The sequence below is a fragment of the Phacochoerus africanus genome, chromosome 6 (genome assembly GCF_016906955.1).
Source record: "Phacochoerus africanus isolate WHEZ1 chromosome 6, ROS_Pafr_v1, whole genome shotgun sequence".
Classification (NCBI taxonomy): Eukaryota; Metazoa; Chordata; class Mammalia; order Artiodactyla; family Suidae; genus Phacochoerus; species Phacochoerus africanus.
The window spans coordinates 114620403-114640962 of NC_062549.1; positions in this window are offsets into that span (position 1 = coordinate 114620403).

The following is a 20560-nucleotide window of genomic DNA, read 5'->3' on the forward strand; positions in this document are numbered from 1 at the left end:
AAATGATTTTCTATGTAGAATAATCTGAATATTCTTCCTGATACCATAAACATGATTTCCCCTGAGGATATTTCCACTAGAAAGCAAGTCCCCAGGAATTCTTTTCTTGAGATTGTCTTTTTGTGTGTGTGGCATTTTAGGGCCGCAACCACGGCATATAGAGGGTTCCAAGCTAGGGGTGTAATGAGAACTAATAGTTACTGGCCTACACCACAGCCACAGCAACACCAGATCTGAACTATATCTGCAACCTATAGCACATCTCATGGCAATGTCAGATTCTTTACTCACTGAGCAGGGCCAGGGATAGAACCTGCATCCTCATGAATACTAGTTGGGTTCCTAATCCACTGAGCCATGAAGGGGAACTCCCTTTTTTTTTTTTTTTTTTTTTTTTTGAGACTGTCTTTGTGATTTATAATAAGAAACTTCTGTTTGGTCTTGGTCCTATTTCTGACAAAGAGCTCCTAAAATTCTTTGAATTTTTTAAGTGGTGAGAGCAGCAAAGGTTCTTTGTCATGTTGGAAAGCATCAAATGGTGGGGACTTGTCACCAGGACTATCAACTAGTGATTAAAGGTTAGAACTTTCAGTCCCACCTCTGACACCCAAGAAGTGGTGAGGGGCTGGAGTTTTAATCTATTGCCAATGGCCAATGACTTAATCAAGCATGCCAATGTAACAAAGCTTCTATAAAAAGGGGGGGGCAAGGCTCATAGAGCTTTTGCGTTGGTGAACACATGAAAGTGCTGGGAGAGTAGCAGTCCGAGATGACATGGATGTTCTGAGCCCTTCCCCCACGCACTGCCCTATGCATCTCTTCCACGGCTGTTACTAAATTCCATCTTTTTGTAATAAACTGGTAATCTAGTAAGTAAAATGTTTCTTAGAGTTCTATGAGCTGCTCTAGCAAACTAATCAAACCTGAGGAGAGAGTCATGGGAACGTCTGATTTTTCTAACCAGTTTGTCAGAAAAACAAGTAACAACCTGGACTTGTGACTAGTGTCTGAAGTCTAAGGAGAGGGTCAATCTAAGCAGTGGGTCAGAAGCACAAGTGATAATCTGGGCTTCCAACTGGCCTCTGAAGTAGCAGGGGAAAGTATTGTAGGGCTGAACCCTTAACCTGTGGAATCTGATTCTCGCTAGTAGATAGTTCCAGAATTGAGCTGAATCCTAGGACACCCAGATGGTGCCCAGAGCATTGCTTGCTCTCAGTGAGGGGAACCACCCTCCTCTGTATAAAGTGGAATTGGGATCTGAATATGTTTATCTACACTTAATCTTATTTTAACCTATAAAAGCATTACTAACTTTGGTTTTAGTCAATATAATTTTTTCATCACTTATACACATATTTGTCACTCCCTGGCTCATCATTCTTATTGCATCTCATATCTTTTATAGGGTGAATATTTTTCTTCTTGGAAGATACCCTCATTCAACTCTGACATATTTTTCTCCAAATTCTTTGGGAAGGTAGCTATGTTCACAACTTTACCACCAACACACACACTCTTTAAATACTTTGTACTTCTCTATTTGATCTCTTTCTTCATTTTCAGTCTTAATATTCAAAACCCAGATTATATGTGATATTTTCTCAAATCTTCTCATGAAGTCCTCCATCTCTTTTAAGTTTTTATTCATGTCTTTATCTCATTACTGTTATGTGCTATATTTGCACAATTTATTCAAATATAATTTCTAGTTCACTTATATATTTTCTGCCTTTACTCTTATTGCTGCTAATTAACTGAAGTACATATTACATAAGGGATAGTTATAAAAATCATATGTATGCAGCTCAATAAATTATTACCAAGAGAGTAAAAAGATGCAAGTAATATTTAGGTTAAAAAATACCCTTGGAGTTCCGGTTATGACTCAGGGGAAACAAACCTTACTAGCATCCATGAAGATGCAAGTTCATTTCCTGACCTTGCTCAATGAGTTAAGGATCTGGTGTTGCTATGAGCTGTGGTGTAGATCACAGAGTGGACTTGGATCTGGTGTTGCTGTGCATGTGGCAGAGACCTGCAACTGCAGCTCCAGTTAGACCCCTAGCCTAGGACTGCCCTTCCATGTGCCACAGCTACGGCTTTAAAAAGAAAATAAATATATATATATATATATATATAACTATATATATATATAAAACTATCAACATAGAGAAGTCCTTGCCATACCTTTTCACAAAATTTTGTCCTTCTTTCTCCCACCTTTAATTAACACATTGATGTTTTATGATTACAGAATGGTATTGTTTTAAAATTGCATAAAAAATTGAATCATACAAAAATATTTTTGTGTCAGTCTTTTTTACTTAAAATATTTTTGAGATTTATTCACATTTAGCTTGCATCTGTAGTTTATTGTTTTCACTGCTATGCAGTATTCCCTTATATGACTATACCATCATTAATCTATCCACACTTTACTTATGATAGGATTTATTTTCAGGATTTATGTATTATGGATGATGCTGTATTGAGCATTGCTGTACCCATCTTTGGTGCACGTGGAGACATTTCTTCTAGCAAAGATTTAGGAGTGAAACTGCTGGGTTATACAAGAGATAATGACAAATAATTCTCTGAAGTCATCATATTAATTTACATTCTTTGCTAGTCATTACTAAGAATTCTTTTGTCTTCAGATACTTGAGAACACTTGCATCATTAGTCAGTTTTTTGAATACTTGTCCCTTAACATCATATGTAGTTTCTCTGAGGTTTTAGTTTACATTCCCCTGATGTTGACACTAAGTCACATTTTGATGTGTATTAGTCATCTAAACATCTTCTTTTGCAAAGAGCTTGTTTAGTTTTCATGCCAATATTTCTACTGTATTATTTACCCCCACCCCCCTCTTCTTCTTTTTGGCTGTGGCATGTAGCAGCTTGATATGGGATCTCAGTTTACCAGAGCAGGGATCTAACTCAGACTGAAGTGGTGAAAGGGCTGAGTCTTAACCACTAGACCACCAGGGAACTCCCTATTGCTTTGATTGAAACCCTTTGTCATTTATATATATTAATGATATGTATTAATTCTTCTTTAATTCTTTACCTTCTATTTTAAAACTCTAATTGTTGATTTTGAGAAAGAGAGTTTCTTAATTTTAATCATAGAAGGCTTATTGATTTTATCTCTAATACTTACATCTGTAATCAACCTGGGATATTTTAAAATATAGGTATGCAATTAAACCTTCATCACTTTGTTGAGATATCTTTTCTCTGGTTTGCAAGGGCATATTTTTCTTAAATCTAGGGACTAAATATGTGTGCCCTCTTTCTGTATGTTCCACTTTATCTGCTGGTCTGCACTTAATGTCCTTAGCCAAATATCACTCTATATTTCAATGTATATCTATAATCTTGCTAACTCAGGAGTAACTCCAACTGAGTTTACTTTTCAAGAGTGTTATGACTGTCATTGTTTTTTTTTTGTATTTCTTTATAAATTTTAGAGTTAGATTAATATACCTGTGGCAATTTTGATTTTGATTTGATTTCAATGAATCAATAAATTAATTTGGAAAAGGATAACACTTAAAAAGTTGAGTTTTCAAAACCAGGAAAGTGATATACACTTCCATTTCCATTTCTCTAATATTAATCTAATGATATTGAGTTTTCTACATAGGGCTCTTGTGTACCTTTCATAGTATTAATTCTAGGGTATTTAATGATTTTGATATTATTATAAATGATATATTACAGTTTTTAAAATTTTTGATGCTGATTCCATTTTGTTTTTGTTTAAAAAATATACACATATAAATTTCTGGTATTTTTTTTCAAAATTATTTGGTAATTTATTATCTCCTCTTTTTTTAAACTTATTATTTTTTATTCTTTTTTAAAAATATGACAATATACTTATTCAATAATCATGCCTGATAAGTTTAAGATCTGAAGTCTTTTCTTGATGTGTCTATTATTCTGCTGATTCTCATAAACAGTACCTTGTTTATGTATGAGGGTTTTAAATTTTTAAATTGTTAGCTCATTTTTTCTAAGAAATTTATTTTTGAGGATTCTTTGAAGTCCAAGTTAGACCTGGGTTCTTCCAGAAAGTATTTGCTTTTGCTTTGCTTTGAGCACCTATTAAGCACTATGAAAAATCAAATAATTTTTGTAGTTTGATGTTTTTGGAACACTCATCTATATAATTTTCTAACATGATTCAAACTTTTATGTTCCTCAGGTTTTTACCTAATACGGTATTTATTAAAATGTGCATTTTCTGTATAAGTCAGCAACGATAATTCTTTTTCATGATTTATTCATTAATCAGATTAATTAGATTAAAGACCTACAATATTGTCAGTTCCTTGATGTGTACACCCACAATTTATGGTCATGTGATTTTTATGTTCTGAAAAATGAATTGCTAATTTAGTGGGTTAAACATTTTATTTAGCATTGTAATATTACATTTCCTTAATTAGTAAGATGGTTAAAAGTTTTCCATATGTTCCTCATTATATTTCCTCTTTGGTGAATTGTGTACTTTTTTTTTTTTGTCTTTTTGCTATTTCTTTGGGCCACTCCCGCGGCATATGGAGGTTCCCAGGCCAGGGGTTGAATCGGAGCTGTAGCCACTGGCCTACGCCAGAGCTACAGCAATGCGGGATCCGAGCTACGTCTGCAAGCTACACCACAGCTCACTGCAACGCTGGATCTGTTAACCCACTGAGCAAGGGCAGGGACTGAACCCGCAACCTCATGGTTCCTAGTCAGATTCGTTAACCACTGCGCCACGACGGGAGCTCCGAATTGTGTATTTTTTTAACATTATGTTCATAATTGTTTTTTTAATAAGTTGTTTTTGTAAGTTAAGATGTTGTTAGAGCAGCTTTTTTCTGCAGGTTTTTAGCAATCAATGTACCATATTGCACTATGACATAACACTTTTCCTTGAAAATCTAAACCAATTTTCATTTCCAATGACTCTTTCATCCTTTAATACTTTATTGCACTGTTAAGTCCTGAACATTGAATGCCAAGCCTTAAAACACTTAGCATCAACATGTATTTTTACTTTTCAAATTTGAGTCTATTTTTAAAGGATTTTTTTAAGGTAAAAAGATGTTTTGTGATTATAAACTAATGTTGAGTCCAAAAATAATCTGTGAATTTTGGTTTTCCAACTTAAAAGCTTTTTAAATTATAATTTATCTCTAAACTTTAGTTTCTTTAAAAAAAAAAAAAGCAGTACATAATAGTATTTGTTCAACAAATATTTACTGAACAATGACTATGAACCAAGCACTGCTATAAGGTCATGAAGTAAACAAAACATACAAACGGCTCTTTATTATAATATTTATATTTTACCAGTCTTGGAAAGAAATTAACAGATTACTATGTAATATGTCAAAGAGTAAGAGGAAATTTTCACTGTATGATATCACATATCTGGAATCTAATAAATAGCACAAATGAACCTATCTACAGAAAAGAAACAAACTCATAGACAGTGGAGAACAGACTTGTGGTTGCAAAGGCAGAGGGGGAGGGTGGGATGGACCGGGAACTGGAGATCAGTAGATGGAAACTATTGCATTTGGAGTGGATAAGTAATGAGATCCTGCTGTACAGCACAGGGAACTATATCTAGTCACTTGTGATGGAACATGATAGAAGATTATGTGAAAAAAAGAATGTATATATATGTATTACTGGGTCACTTTGCTGTATAGCAGAAATTGACAGAACATTGAAAATCAACTATAATAGAAAAAATAAAAATCATACAAAAAATAATGAGTGTATTAAAATAAAATGATGTAGAGAAAGGAGGAATAAAGTGATGGGAGGATTTTATCTTAGTCAGAGAATTAGAGAAATCTTCTCTGAAAAGGTGATGCTTGAACAGAAATCTAAATAAAGTGGGCCATGAACTGTATAGGCAACCATCAGAGAATTAATCTGGTGGCTGAAATAGGGAAAGAGCAAGTGTAAATTCCGTGAAGCAGAATGATGATGTGTCATGAAAAGCAAACAAACAAACAAAACTAGTTTGGCCCGAGTGATCAATGGAAGCCTTGTAAGAGTTGAGGAAGGCAAGCCCTAGGTTTAATGAGGCCTAACGACAGTATAATTTGGGGCAGTTCTCCTAAGAACTGTAAAAAATACCAAGTACAAATTATATAAGAAAGTGAATATTAAGTGAGAATGAAAAAGACTATCATAAATTTTAAAAACATAAAATACCACAAATATGTTCCCCCATAACACAAATAAACATAGCCTTGTTCTCTGTGGCATCGTCAAGAGTTTAGGATTTTCATAATCAGACGCCCCTTGGAGATATTGTGGATTCAGTTCCAAACCATTTCAGTAAAGCAAATATTGCAATAAAGTGAGACATATAATTTTTTCCCTTTCCTGAAGAGCTATGTATACTCTAACAATCTAATCTATTCAATGTGCGGTAGAATTATGTTTACCAAAACAATATATATTACATAACACTTTATTGCTAAAAAATGCTAACCATCATCTGAGCCTTTAGTGAGTCATAATCTTTTTGCTGGTGAGGGTCCTGTCTCAGTGTTGATGGCTGCAGACTGATCAGGGTGATTATTGCTGAAGGCTGAGACGGCTGTGGCAATTTCTTTCTTTCTTTCTTCTGCATTTTAGGGCCACACCTGGGGCATACGGAGGTTTCCAGGCTAGGGGTTGAATCAGCGTTGGAGCTGCTGGCCTACGCCACAGCCACAGTAACGCAGGATCCGAGCCGCATCTGTGGCCTACACTATAGCTCATGACAATGCTGGATCCTTAACCCACTGAACAAGGCCAAGGATCAAACCCACATCCTCATGAATCCTAGCTTGGCTCATTAACCACTGAGCCACAAAGGGAACTCCTGGCAATTTCTTAAAATAGGACAACACTTGGGAGTTCCCACTGTGGCTCAGTGGTTAACAAATCCGACTAGGAACCATGAGGTTGCGGGTTCGGCCCCTGGCCTTTGCTCAGTGGGTTAAGGATCTGGCGTTGCCATGATCTGTGGTGTAGGTTGCAGACGTGACTCAGATCCTGCTTTGCTGTGGCTGTGGTGTAGGCTGGCGGCTACAGCTCCGATTTGACCCCTGGCCTGGGAACCTCCATATGCCATGGGAGCGGCCCTAGAAAAAGCAAAAAAAGACAAAAAAAAATAGGACAACACTTAAGTTTGTCACATCAAGTGACTCTTCCTTTCCTGAACAATTTCTCTGTGGCATACAATGCTGTTGACAGCATTTTATCCTCTGAGCTTCTTTCAAAACTGGAGTAAATCCTCTCAAAACCTGATACAACTTTATTAACTAGGTGTATATAATGTTCTAAAAACTTGTTATTTCAACAATCTTCACAGCATCTTCATCAGGAGTGGATTCTACCTCAAAAGAAGGAATTCCTCCTTTTCTCACTCAAAAGCAGCAATTCCTCCTCCATTTAAGTTTTACCATAGGACTGCAGTAATTCAGTCATATTTTCAGATCCACTACTAATTCCACTTCTTTTCGGAAATCTTGAACCCCTTGAAGTCATTAATGAGGGCTAGAATAAACTTTAGAAGTTTTCCCTCGGGAGTTTTATAGTATCTGGACTTATGTTTCTGTCCTATTCCATTTTGAGTTTATTTTTACATATGGTGTTAAGAGAATGTTCTAATTTCATATATATATATATAGATATAGATATATATTTTTTACACATAGCTCTTGGTCTGTCTTGGTTCTGGAAAGGTCTTTCTCATTAAACTTAATCATTTCTTGCTTCCAATTTCACTCTTCCTTTCACTTGAACACTTAGAGGTAGGGTTATTGATTGGCCTAATTTTGATATTGCTTTGTTTCAAGGAATAGGAGAGTCTGAGGAGAGGGAAAGAGATATGGGCGTGGCTGGTCAGTGAAACAGTTAGAATATATACAATGTTTATCATTAAGTTTGCTGTCTTATATGGGGTGTGGTTCAGGACACCCCAAAAACAATTACAATAGTATCATCAAAGATCCCTGATCACCATAGCAAATAATAACAATAAAAATCTGGAAATACTGTGAGAATCACCAGAATATGTCACAGATAAGTGAAGTGAGCAAATACTGGAAAAATGGTGCTAAAAGACTTGTTCAAGGCGGGGTTACCACAAAACTTCAATTTGTAAAAAAATGCAGTATATGTAAGGTAAAATAAAGCAAAGCACAAAAAAAAAAATGAGGTATGCTGTGTTCATCTCACCTTTAAGCTATTCAGATATAAGTAATGTCTTTCTTGTTGAAGGAAAACTTACCAGCAAACAATATATCCGCACTTTGCTCTTCGAAAAAAAATTCTAGGAACAACCTGATACATTTGATTATCCTTATGAACAATCCTCAGCTTAGTCACATCGGTATTATTTTCTGTAAATATAAGTGGGATAACAAAAATAAAGCAAAAAACAAACTGGCTTTTCATGACATCATTGCTTATAGTTAAAGTCTGGAACAAAAAGTTATACATCTGAAAGAAGTATACAGAATAAAGTTGCTGCTATATTTCACAACTCTTTAATTAATTCATTCATCATTAATTTATTTATTGGTCATCCGTATGGCACATAGAAGTTCCAGGGCCAGGGATCAAACCTGTGCCACAGAAGTGACAAGAGCTACAGCAGTGACAATGCTGTATCCTTAACTGCTAGACCACCAGGGAATTCCTCAGAAGTACTCTTTCGATCAGCCAAGTAATCTGTTTTTATAATGTTTTTATGTTTATTTCCCTTATAGCTTTCCAGTTTGGGTGTGTCCTCATCATTTTGTTTTTCTGTTTGTCAATTATCATTTCATTATCTATAGTTTCTTGAATATTATAATGTAATTCAACACTTTTACTTTTTCTGATTTTTAAACCTTAGTATTCTTAGTTCCATTGTAGAATAAACAGCAAGTCTTTGATATTTTGAAATTTTTGCTAACTTTTTATTCCTATTTATGCCTTTGGCTTCTACTTAGATAAAATTCTTCCTTTTCATATTCAGGTTTTGGCATAATTATGAAATATATAAAAATTAATATGAAGAAGTTATATCAAGAGCCTTTAAATTTTGACCACATTGTACTGAGATGTGTAATCAAATTTCTCTCACAGCACACAAGTTGATTTATTAATCAATAGATATTAGAATTTTATTACTGGTATTCTTGCTTTCAATAAATTTTACTGTATCACGAGTAATTCAGCATGCCATATTACTGGAGCAACCAGTTTCTCTCAAGAGAATTGATGAGTCAAATATGCTAATATTCAAGTCTATTTGGGGGGATGTGTGAAAGATGATGCTTAACATACAAATATCTTGTCATTTGTTGTACTGTTAACAGGCTTATACCCTGCAAAGCATATTTTGTGAAATGCAGTAGAAAAAAATAGCAATATATCTGTGGGGCACTTGTATGTGAATATTTAGATTGAAGAGAATTTCCTTTTTTCCAGGCATTGATAAAATTAAATCTTCCATGAACAATTTTACATAGGTAATGATTTTTAAAACTCAACTTCTGGCTTCACACAATTAAAGTTTTCTTTTTTCGGAGTTCCTATTGTGGCTCAGTGGTTAATGAATCCGACTAGGAACCATGAGGTTGCGGGTTCGATCCCTGGCCTTGCTCAGTGGGTTAAGGATCCAGTGTTGCCATGAGCTATGGTTTAGGTTGCAGATGTGGCTCGCGGCTCCGATCCAGCATTGCTGTGGCTCTGGCGTAGGCCGGTGGCTACAGCTCTGATTAGATCCCTAGCCTGGGAATCTCCATATGCCACAGGTGCAGCCATAGAAAAGACAAAAAGACAAAACAAACAAAAGTTTTCTTTCTTGTTTATTTCCTATATATTCAGTGTATTTTCATTGTCAGAGGCCTAAGGATCTTTTCTATTACATAGATTCTGAGGCTGCAACCTCAGTCAGATGGTAGGTGGGTCAATCTGATAAGTGGTAGGACATTACTCTGCTAGATATAATCCCCCTGTGTTTGACCAGTAACAACTTAACCATATGTGGAGGTATTTCTGAACCCAGACAAACAAACAAACAAACAAAATTCCCTAAGTCCACTTTCCTTAACTAAATTCCAAAAATTCCTGTGGCCACTAAAATACCATAAGGAAGGAAAGTTGTTTGGAGGGTAAGTCAGAGAGGTTAAGAGACAGTAGTCTAACTTAATACCCTTAAATATATATTTCTCTTGTAAATTTTATTTTAAAAGGATATGAAAACGTTAATACATTGTTAGAGACCCACTCAGAATACTAGAAGGGTCTTGTGCAAGTGAGGAAATCTATAGCTTACATTTTCTCAGCTTCACAGAAAACTGGCATCTGGCATGAATTTGAAGACAAACACAGTGGGTTAATTATATAGGCCATGTATGTAATGTCAAGAATTTAAGATTGTTATTTTTAATATTTAATCCTATAGTTCTTTTAGCATGTTTAAAGAAATTTGTAGTAAATGCTCAAGAGATGAAAATAGTCAAAATAATTACCATGGTCATTATTAGATCATATAAACTAATATAATTAACGTAATAATATTAACAACTTATTTTAGCACATCTTCTAAATACACATGTGAAATCCTATGAATATTTATATATGTACATACTCTGCAATAGTAGTTTTAAAGTATCTTTTATTTCCCCCTCCGGGTTGCAGGTTGCTCACTTCTCATTGTATTCTTACACAGCAGAAAAAGAAAAGAAAAAACCTCTGCAGTGACTTCTATAAAGACTCTAGTGCCATTCACTGGGGCTCCATTCTCATCACCTCATCTAATTATAATTACCCCACAAAGGCCACACCTCTTAATATTATCACATTAGGTGGTAGGATTTTGATATGAAACCTGGGGTGACACAAACATTCAGTCCATAACAGGTGACTTGCACATCATTGTCATCTCATCATGTTTCATCTTAACTCCAAACAGTCATGATTTTCCCCCATAAACTTACCTTTCTAACCTATAGCTGTATTTTCCTAGAATTGAGAAAATGCTTAATAAAGAGGCAGGGAACTGAGAAAAGCCTTCCCACAGAACAAAGATTGCTTCAAAATGATTTACATGATGCAAGTTGATAATAAACACCTAATTCGCTTAGTGCCATAAGTGTAAATTGATGTAAGTTGAGTTCTGCCCATATAATATATAATCATATTTTGTGCCTTTTTGCATTTGTATTTTTGAAAAGACTGAAATTTAATATTCTTAGATGAAAGATTAGACGATATATCAAAGTCAAAATGATTTTCTGGTTTATGTCCTCTTGTGTGGAAAAGAACTGAGAGCTATTTAGAAACTGTCTAGGTCTCTAATTATATTGCTTTTGCACAACTTTTAAATTTATCAGATTTTCTGCTTGGACTAACTTTGGATGATTTTTTGTATTAAAACCTAACAAAAACAGAAAAATAAAGGAGAAAAAGAAGATATATAGAATTATTATTAGAAATATAGCCCATAGAAAACAAATGTTTAAAGCAATTTAAGCTTGCTCCTGAAATGAAGAAAGCCAATTTTTGTATGAATGACCATTTTCTCTATATTACTATTTTATACCTGTTTGGGTATAAAAATAAATCTCTTATTTCAGAAGAAATCCAAGTCTGAAAACAAATATTAAGAACTAAAAGCTTGAGTTTTAGTGAAAATGCAGGGAGAGATCACAAACTTCAAGCTCATATTGTCTGGGACCATAAAAGTCAGAATCCTTAGTGAAAAGAGGTCTGGAAAACGTGGTCTGTTACTTCAAGTAGGAAATACGTCAGATTGTCACAGCAAGGCTCAGAATAAGAAAAAAAAAAACTGATAAGAAATCAAGGCTTCAAAACTGTAAATTCTCCATAATTATGACTGCATGACAGTCACTCTTTCACATACATAAGCACAGAAACAGAAATACAGATGTAATAAAATCTACTTAGAATAATTAATTTTATACTGTTAAATCTGAAACTTTTACATTTGATATGCAATTGACTTTTAGTCAATTTTGGAACCTCCAGGAAGCTATTTCAAATGTCTAGGATAAGAAAAAAAAGTGGCCAACCAACTATTTACAAATGCATTGGCTATATAAAAACCTTTTATAAAGTTTAAATAATGGTTTTTAAAATAAAAGAAACAAAAAATATATCATCACAGGAGTACAACTGGTATAGGATTTTTAAAGTATTGTAATTTATATATGACTATTGGATAATGTGACAGATTACAGAATATGTAATATTACAGAATATTACAGAAAATTAGCAGAATATCTACAAATGATCAGTACTTTGAAATAGTTTCCATCGTAAGTATTTCTATTATCATCTGATTGATTCAAAATAATTGGTATTTATCTTTTTGCAATAAAATGTCTTATTACTATTAAAGTCTTCATTGTCCCATTGTCAAATATTTTATAAATGTGAATCATTTTCTTATATTTGTGTCTGCAAAATAAAGATATTTTGTTTAACTGCAGGTTTAAAATAAATATTTTGATGCCTTTTCCTAAGAGTTAGTTTGATCTGAAAGAGCATTAAAGCCAGGATTATACCCAAAACAAGCATAGTAAAATTTCTACTGTCATTGGTAAAGCCCCTTAATCCAATCATTCTCTTAATAATATTTATTTAATGCTGGATAATGTGCTAGGCTTTAGAGATAAAAGAAGAAATAATGACGTTAGGTGTAGTGAGTAACAGGACATTACTCCCAGTTTGTCCCTGAGAAATGAAGGGTTTGGACTCCACAATTAGCACCCCAACTTTTAAGTCTCTCACTTTAGGGATAGCCCAAACCATCTAATTCTGAAAGCCAATGAGACTTGCATCAGTGAAACCCACTACATGTAGCTAACAAAGAAAGAGTTCTAAACTGGTCTTGAGGACTCAACAGGGCTATCCCCCAGAGGTCTGAACAGAGAGATAAGGGAAAAAATGTAATGTACCTCCCAGTATCTGTCTGAAAGAAGTCTATTTGTCTTCTTTAAGAGTCATTGTGTAAGCAGGGTTATAATAATTACAATCTTTCCAGAAGACTAGGAAAGCTAGCAAACACCAACCTACCTTCTCATTCAAGCTTGCTCTAAATCATCAGTATCTACCTGGAAGGAGTAAATGCAAATGTCTGATGCCCCAGCTAATGTATCTGCCACCCAAGAGACAGACCACTGGATCATGTTTTCGTGATAGTCACTGTGGCTTGCATTCCTAAGTGCCACAGGACTCTAGTAAACAAAGGAGGACTTATTAAAGGGTGTAGAAACATCCTTCCCTAGCTATAAGTCAGGCCTAATGCAGATGGTATAGGCAAAATGCCCAATTTCAAGTTTCTCCATGAAACTTGAAACCCATGAAGGGTCCTAACTACAGGCTTTCCAAACTATTATCTAAGGTTCCAGCTTCTATCAATCTGCATATGGGTGCTGACTACATGCCTTGCTGAGATACTGCAGTTTTTGCCAAACCATCAATTACTATGAGCCACTAAAACAAAAGAGGCTACTTGGACAATCAGAATGGTCTAAGAGACAACCAAGAGCTAGGTTAGGGTTAAATGGTAAGTTTTATCTCCTACAAGACTAGGAGACGTGGTCTTACCTAATCCACAGAAACCATTGCAGAATATCAAGGAAAACGAAGAAAGAAAAAGATAAATTCCAAATGAAAGAACAAGATAAAACCCAGAAAAAGACCTTGATGAAGCAGAGGTAGTGACTTATCTAACAAAGAGCTCAAAATAATTATCATAAAGATGTTCACTGAAGTTGAGAAGAGTGGATGGACAAAGTAAGAACTTCAAGAAAGAGATAGGAAACATAAGAAAGTACCAAAGAAAAATAATAAAGTGAATATAATAGTTGCACTAAAAAATTCACTAGATGGGCTCAACAACAGACTAGATGAAACAGAAGAAATGATCAGCAAATTGAAGACATGGAAGTAGAATTCATCCAATCAGAGGAGAAAAAATAAGGAATGAAAAAGACTGAAAATAGCCTCAGAAACAGATGGAATATCAAATGAAGCGAATATTTTCATTACACGGGTCTCAGACAGCAAGTAGAGAAAGAAAAAAGGGTGTAGATTTTATTTAAGGCAATAATGGCTGAAAACTTCCCTAAAGTATAAAATGTTGCTGGAGAGAATAAAAATGTAGTTCAAAATTAAGTTATTATTAGTTTAAATGGACTATAATAACTCTAAGATTTTTTCTATAAGATTCATGATAACCAAATAGAAAAATGTATTTAAAGAAAAAATAAGAAGGGAAGAATCTAAGCATACTACTACATAAAATCATTAAATCCTAAAAGAAGAGACAAAAGAAGAAGAAAAGATAAAGGAATGACAAAATAGCCAGAAACAAAATGACAATAGTAAGCACAAAACCATTAATAATTATTTTAAGAAAACAGAGTAATTCTTCAATCAAGAGATATAAAATGGCTGGAAAAGCAAGACCCAAGAATATACAGTCTAAGAGTAACTCACTTCAAATTTAAAGACACACAAAGAATAGAAGGCAAGGAAGGAAAAAGATATTTCATGCAAATGGAACCAAAATAAAGAAAAGATAAAATAGACATTAGGACAAAAACTGTAATGTAATATAACATGACATATTAAAAAACGTCATTATATAATGATAAAGGGATCAATCTAAAGAGATTATAATATCTGTAAATATTTATGCACTCAATATGGGAGAATCTAAAATATAAAGCAAATATTTACAGACCTAAGTTAAAAAAAAACAAAACAGACAGCAACTCAATAATAGTAAGTAATTTCAGTACTCTGCTTTCACACTCTCTTCACTAGATAGAAATAAGAAAAGTATAGAAATAAGAAAAGTATGGATTTAAACTACAAACAAGACCAGAAGACCTTAACAAATATTTACAGAACATTACATCCAAAAGCAGCGGAATACACATTCTTCTCAAATGCACATAGAACATTTATCATGATAGATCATAAGTTAGGCCACAAAACAAGTCTTACTAAATTTAAGATGACTGGAATCATATCAATAATCTTTTCCAATCACAACAGTATAAAACTAGAAATCAATTATAAGAAGAAAACTGGAAAATTCACAAATATGTGAAGATCAAACAACATACTCCAGAAAAACAAATGAGTCAAAGAAAAAAAAAAGACAAAACAAAAATACCTTGGAGAGAAATAAAAATGGAAATAAAATATACAAAAATTTAGGGAATGAAACAAAAGCAGCTCTGGGAAGTTCAATGCTACAAATGCTTATATCAAGAAAAAAGAAAAATCTCAAATTAACCTAAAATTATACCTCAGGGAACAAAGTCCAAAGTTAGTAGAAGGAAAGAAATAAAGGACAGACTGGAAATAAGCATGCTGGAAACAAACAAAAAATAGAAAAGAGCAATGAAATTAAGAGCTGTTTTTTTTAAAATACATAAATAAAATTTTACTAGATTTCCCCCCCAAAAGGAGAGAGGGCTCAAATAGATAAAATCAGAAATGAAAGAGGAGAAATTACAACTGATACCACAGAAATGCAAAGATCATGAGACTAATATAATTACACATTGACAAACTGGACAACCTAGAAGAAATAGATAAGTTTTTAGAAATGTAAATTCCTACCAAGAATAAATGGTGAATAAATAAAAAATTCTGACCAGAACAATAATGACTAATTGAGTTAATAACCAAAACATCTTCCAACAAAGAAAAGTTCGCCAATGAAGCTACGGTGAATTAACCAAACATTTAAAAGAGAATTAGCACTTATTCTTCTTAAGCTCTAACAGATAAAGATGAGGAAGGATTATGCCAAAACTCATTTCATGAGGCCAGCATTACACTGATACTAAAATCAGACAAGTACAATGAAAGGAAAGAAAATCACTGACTAATATCCCTGATGAATATATATATTCATATAAAATGTTAGCAAATCAAATTCAATAGTACAATAAAAGGATCATTTACCATTATCAAGTGAGATTTATCCTAGGGATACAAGAATGTTTCAGCATCCACAAATCAATCAGTGTGATACATCACATTAACAAAAAGAAGGGAAAAAATCAAATATCACCCCAATAGATGCAAAAAAAGCATTTAACAAAATTACACCCTTTAATATTAAAAACTCAACAAACTGGGTATAGAGGGTATATTAGAGGTATATCCAAACATAATAAAGGCCATATACAATAAGGCAACAGCTAACATACAACAGCTAGATCAGGAACAAGACTGCTTGTTCCTGTCATTTTTATCAAACATAATTTAATCAGCCCTTAAACAATGCAGGTTTGAATTTCACAGGTCCATTTATATGTAAATATTTTCCAGTAGTAAGTACTACAATACTACATGGTAGTAATACACATTCTTTTCAAGTGCAAATGGACATTCTCTAGGATAGAGCACATACTAGCCCACAGAACAAGCCTCAGTAAATTTAACAAAATTTAAATTGTATCAAGCATATCTTCTGACCACAAGAGTAACATTAGCAATCAACTATAAGTAAAAAAACACAAACACATGGGGGCTAAACAGTATTCTACTACACAACCAAAGGGTCACTGAAAAAATCAAGGAGAAAATTAAAAAATATATGTCTAGAGACAAATGAAAGTGAAAACACAATGATCCAAAATCTGTGGGACATAGCAAAAGCATCTCTGGGAGGGATTTTATAGTGATACCTCAGGAAACTAGAAAAATCTCACATAAACAACCTAACCTTACACCTAAGGAACCAGAGAAAAAAGAACAAGCAAAACCCAAAATTAATAGAATGAAAGAACTCATAAAATCAGAACAATATTAAATGAAATAGTGACTAAGGAAAAAATAGAGGAGGTCAATGAAACTAAAAGCTGGTTTTTGAAAAGATAAAATCTACAAACCTTTAGCAGGACAGTCAAGAAAAAAAATATCAGGAGAGGGTCCAAATCAATAAAATCAGGAACAAAAAAGGAGAAGTTATATCTGTCATCTCAGAAATGGAAAGGATCGTAAGAGACTATAATGAGCAACTATACGCCAATAAAATGGATAACTTAGGGGAAATGGACAAATACCTAGAAAGGTACAAATCTCCCAAAATTGATCCAGGAAGAAATAGAAAATATTAACAGACAAATTATTTATCCTGAAATTGAAACAGTAGTTTAAGAAATTCCAACAAAAAAAACTCTAGGACTAGATGGCTTAACAGGTAAATTCTACCAAATATTTAGAGGAGTTAACACTTAGCCTTCTGAAACTATTTCAAAAAATTTCAGAGGAAGGAACACTTCCAAACTCATTCTATGAGGCCAACATAATCCTGATACCAAACCAAAGAGTCCACAAAAAAAGAAAATTAGACGCCAATATAACTGATGAACTTAGATGCAAAAATCTTCAACAAAATACTAGTAAATTGAATCTAACAGTACATTAAAAGGATCACACACTATAATCACATGGAGTTTACTGCAGGGATGCAAGGATTTTTCAACATATGCAAAATAGATCAATGCATTAACCAATTGAAAAATAAAAACCATAAGATTATCTCAATAGCTCCAGAAGAATCTTTTGATAAAATTCAGCATTGATTTATGAGAAAATCTTTCCAGAAAGTGGCCATAGAGGGAACATACTTCAACATAATAAAGGCTATATATGACAAGCACACAGGTATTGTTATACTCAATAGTGAAAAGCTGAAAGTATTCCCTCTAAGATCATGAACAAAACCTGGATGTCCATTCTCACCACTTTTAGTCACACTCCTGGAAGTTCTAGGCACAGCAATCAGAGAAGAAAAACAAACAAAAGGAATCCAAATTTGAAAGGAAGAAGTAAAACTGTCACTGCAGATGACATGATACTATACACAGAAAATCCTAAAAAGTCTACCAGAAAACTACTAGCACTCATCAGTGAATTTGGTCAAGTTGTAGGAAACAAAATTTACATAAAAAAATCTGTTGTACTTCTATATACTAACAATGAAATATCAGAACTAAAAATTAAGGAAATGATTCCATTTACAATTGTATCAAAAATACCTACCTAAGGAGGCAAAAGACAAAAGACCTGTACTATGAAAATTTAAGACATTGATGAAAGAAATTGAAGATGATGCAAACAGATGGAAGGATATATTATGTTCTTTGATTGGAAGAATCAAAATTGTCAAAATGACCATATTCCCAAGGCAATACACAGATTCAATGTAATCCCTATCAAATCACCAATGGCATTTTTCATAGAACTGGAAAAAAATTTACGTTTGTACAGAAACACAAAAGAACCTGAATATGCATAACAATCTTGAGAAAGGAGAAAAGAGCTAGAGGAATCAGGGCTCCTGACTTTTGGATATACTACAAAGCTACAGCATACAGAAAAATTTGGTGCTGTCACAAAAGCAGACACATAGATCACCAGAACAGGATAGAAAGCCCAGAAATAAATCTACACACCTACTGTCAATTAATCTATGACCAAGGAGGCAAGACCATACAATGGAGAAAAACAGTCTCTTCAAAAAGTGGTGCTGGTAGAAACTGGACAGTTACATGTAAAAGAATGAAATTAGAACATTCTCTAATACCATATACAAAAAAAAAAAAACCCAAAAAAAACTTCAAAATGGACTAAAAACATAAATGTAAAACTGGGTACTATAAAACTCCTGGAGAAAAACATAGGCGAAACACTCTTTGACATAAACTGTGGCAATATTTTTTTGGATCCACATCTTCTAGGGTAAGGGAAATAAAAACAAAAATGAACAAATGGGCCCCAATTAAACTTAAAAGCTTTTGCACAGTAAAATAGACCATAAACAAAATGGAAAGACAACTTATATAAAATATTTGTAAATATTTGTAAAGAGAAAATATTTGTAAATGATGCAATGTACAAGGGATTAATTTCTAAAATATACAAACAGCTCATACAGCTCAAATGCAATGTACAAGGGATTAATTTCTAAAATATACAAACAGCTCATACAGCTCAATATAAAAAAAAAATGACCCAATTAAAGAAATGGGCATTAGACCTAAATAGACATTTCTCCAAAGAAGATAGTTGGCCAAAAGACACATGAAATGATGCTCATCATTGCTAACTTGTAGAGAAATGGAAGCCAAAAGTACAGTGATCACCTCACACCAGTCCAAATGGCCATCTTCAAAAAGTCTATGAATAATAAATGTTGGAGAGGGTGTGGAGAAAATGGAACCCTCCTACACTGTTGGTGTGAATTTAAACTGGGGCAGCCATTATGCAGAACAGTATGGATGTTCCTTAAAAATCTAAAAATAGAGTTACCATATAATCCAGTAATCCTACTCCTGGGCATATACATGGAAAAAACTCTCATTTGAAAAGATACATGCACCACAACATTCATAACAGCCAAGACACAGAAGCATTCTAAATGTCCAAAAACAGAACTACCACATAACCCAGCAATCCTACTTCTGGTATATGCATGAAAGTACTGAAACTAGGAAGGTGAAGAGATAGATATACGTGCTCCCATGCTCATAACATCATTATTTATACTACTAGGATATGGAAACTACTCAAGTGTCTATCATCAGATGAATGAATAAAGAATACACAGTATATATGCATATAGAGCAGAATATTAACTGGCCTTAAACTAGAAGATAAACTTTTCATTTCCAAAAATATATTAATTTTTGTATTAGTGTAGTTTCAACCAATATAACAAGGTCAGTTAAAACTGTTTTTAAGCATTTTGAAATGGGAAAATATGTCTGTAAACAGTTTTGTGCATATTTTTCTGTGTACTTTTCTGTCAAATAATCTTTAACATAAATTAAAATATATTAATAAGGGTCAAATTATTTCCATTTATTGAACAAATTAATCACAGATATAACTGCTCATTTAACCACATGTAGGCTGGCAATTGCAGCTCCAATTCGACCCCTAGCCCAGGAACTTCCATATGCTGTAGGTGTGGCCCAAAAAAGGAAAAAAAAAATAGATTTGACTTGTTCAATTGCTGCATGAGGGAAAAATAGTTCAATTAGAAAGTGGATATCATATATGTAAAGAATGGTGATATATTAATATTTCTCAGGTCAGCTACAATTATTCTCCAAATGTTACTGTTTTCAAACTACATTTTTGAAAAAAAGTGCTACAGTAAAGATTACTACAGAATACTAAAACAAAGGAAATAACCTATCAAGGGATAGGTCTCTTTCAGATACATTCATACAAATGATTAATAAAAAAAGGAAAAAAAAAGGAAACATAAAATTACAAGCTTAGTACATGGAAATATGTCACAATTAAGAAACATAAAGATTAAACTATAAATTTTATGATGATAGGAACATAAATGGAATTATGTATTATAATATAAGCATTATTTGTACAGTAAAAATTAGATTTACTAAAGTTATTAAATTGCAGTGTTGTTACATAAATGAATAAGAAATTAATTTAATAACCAAAGGTAATCAAACAATAAAGGAAGTTATTG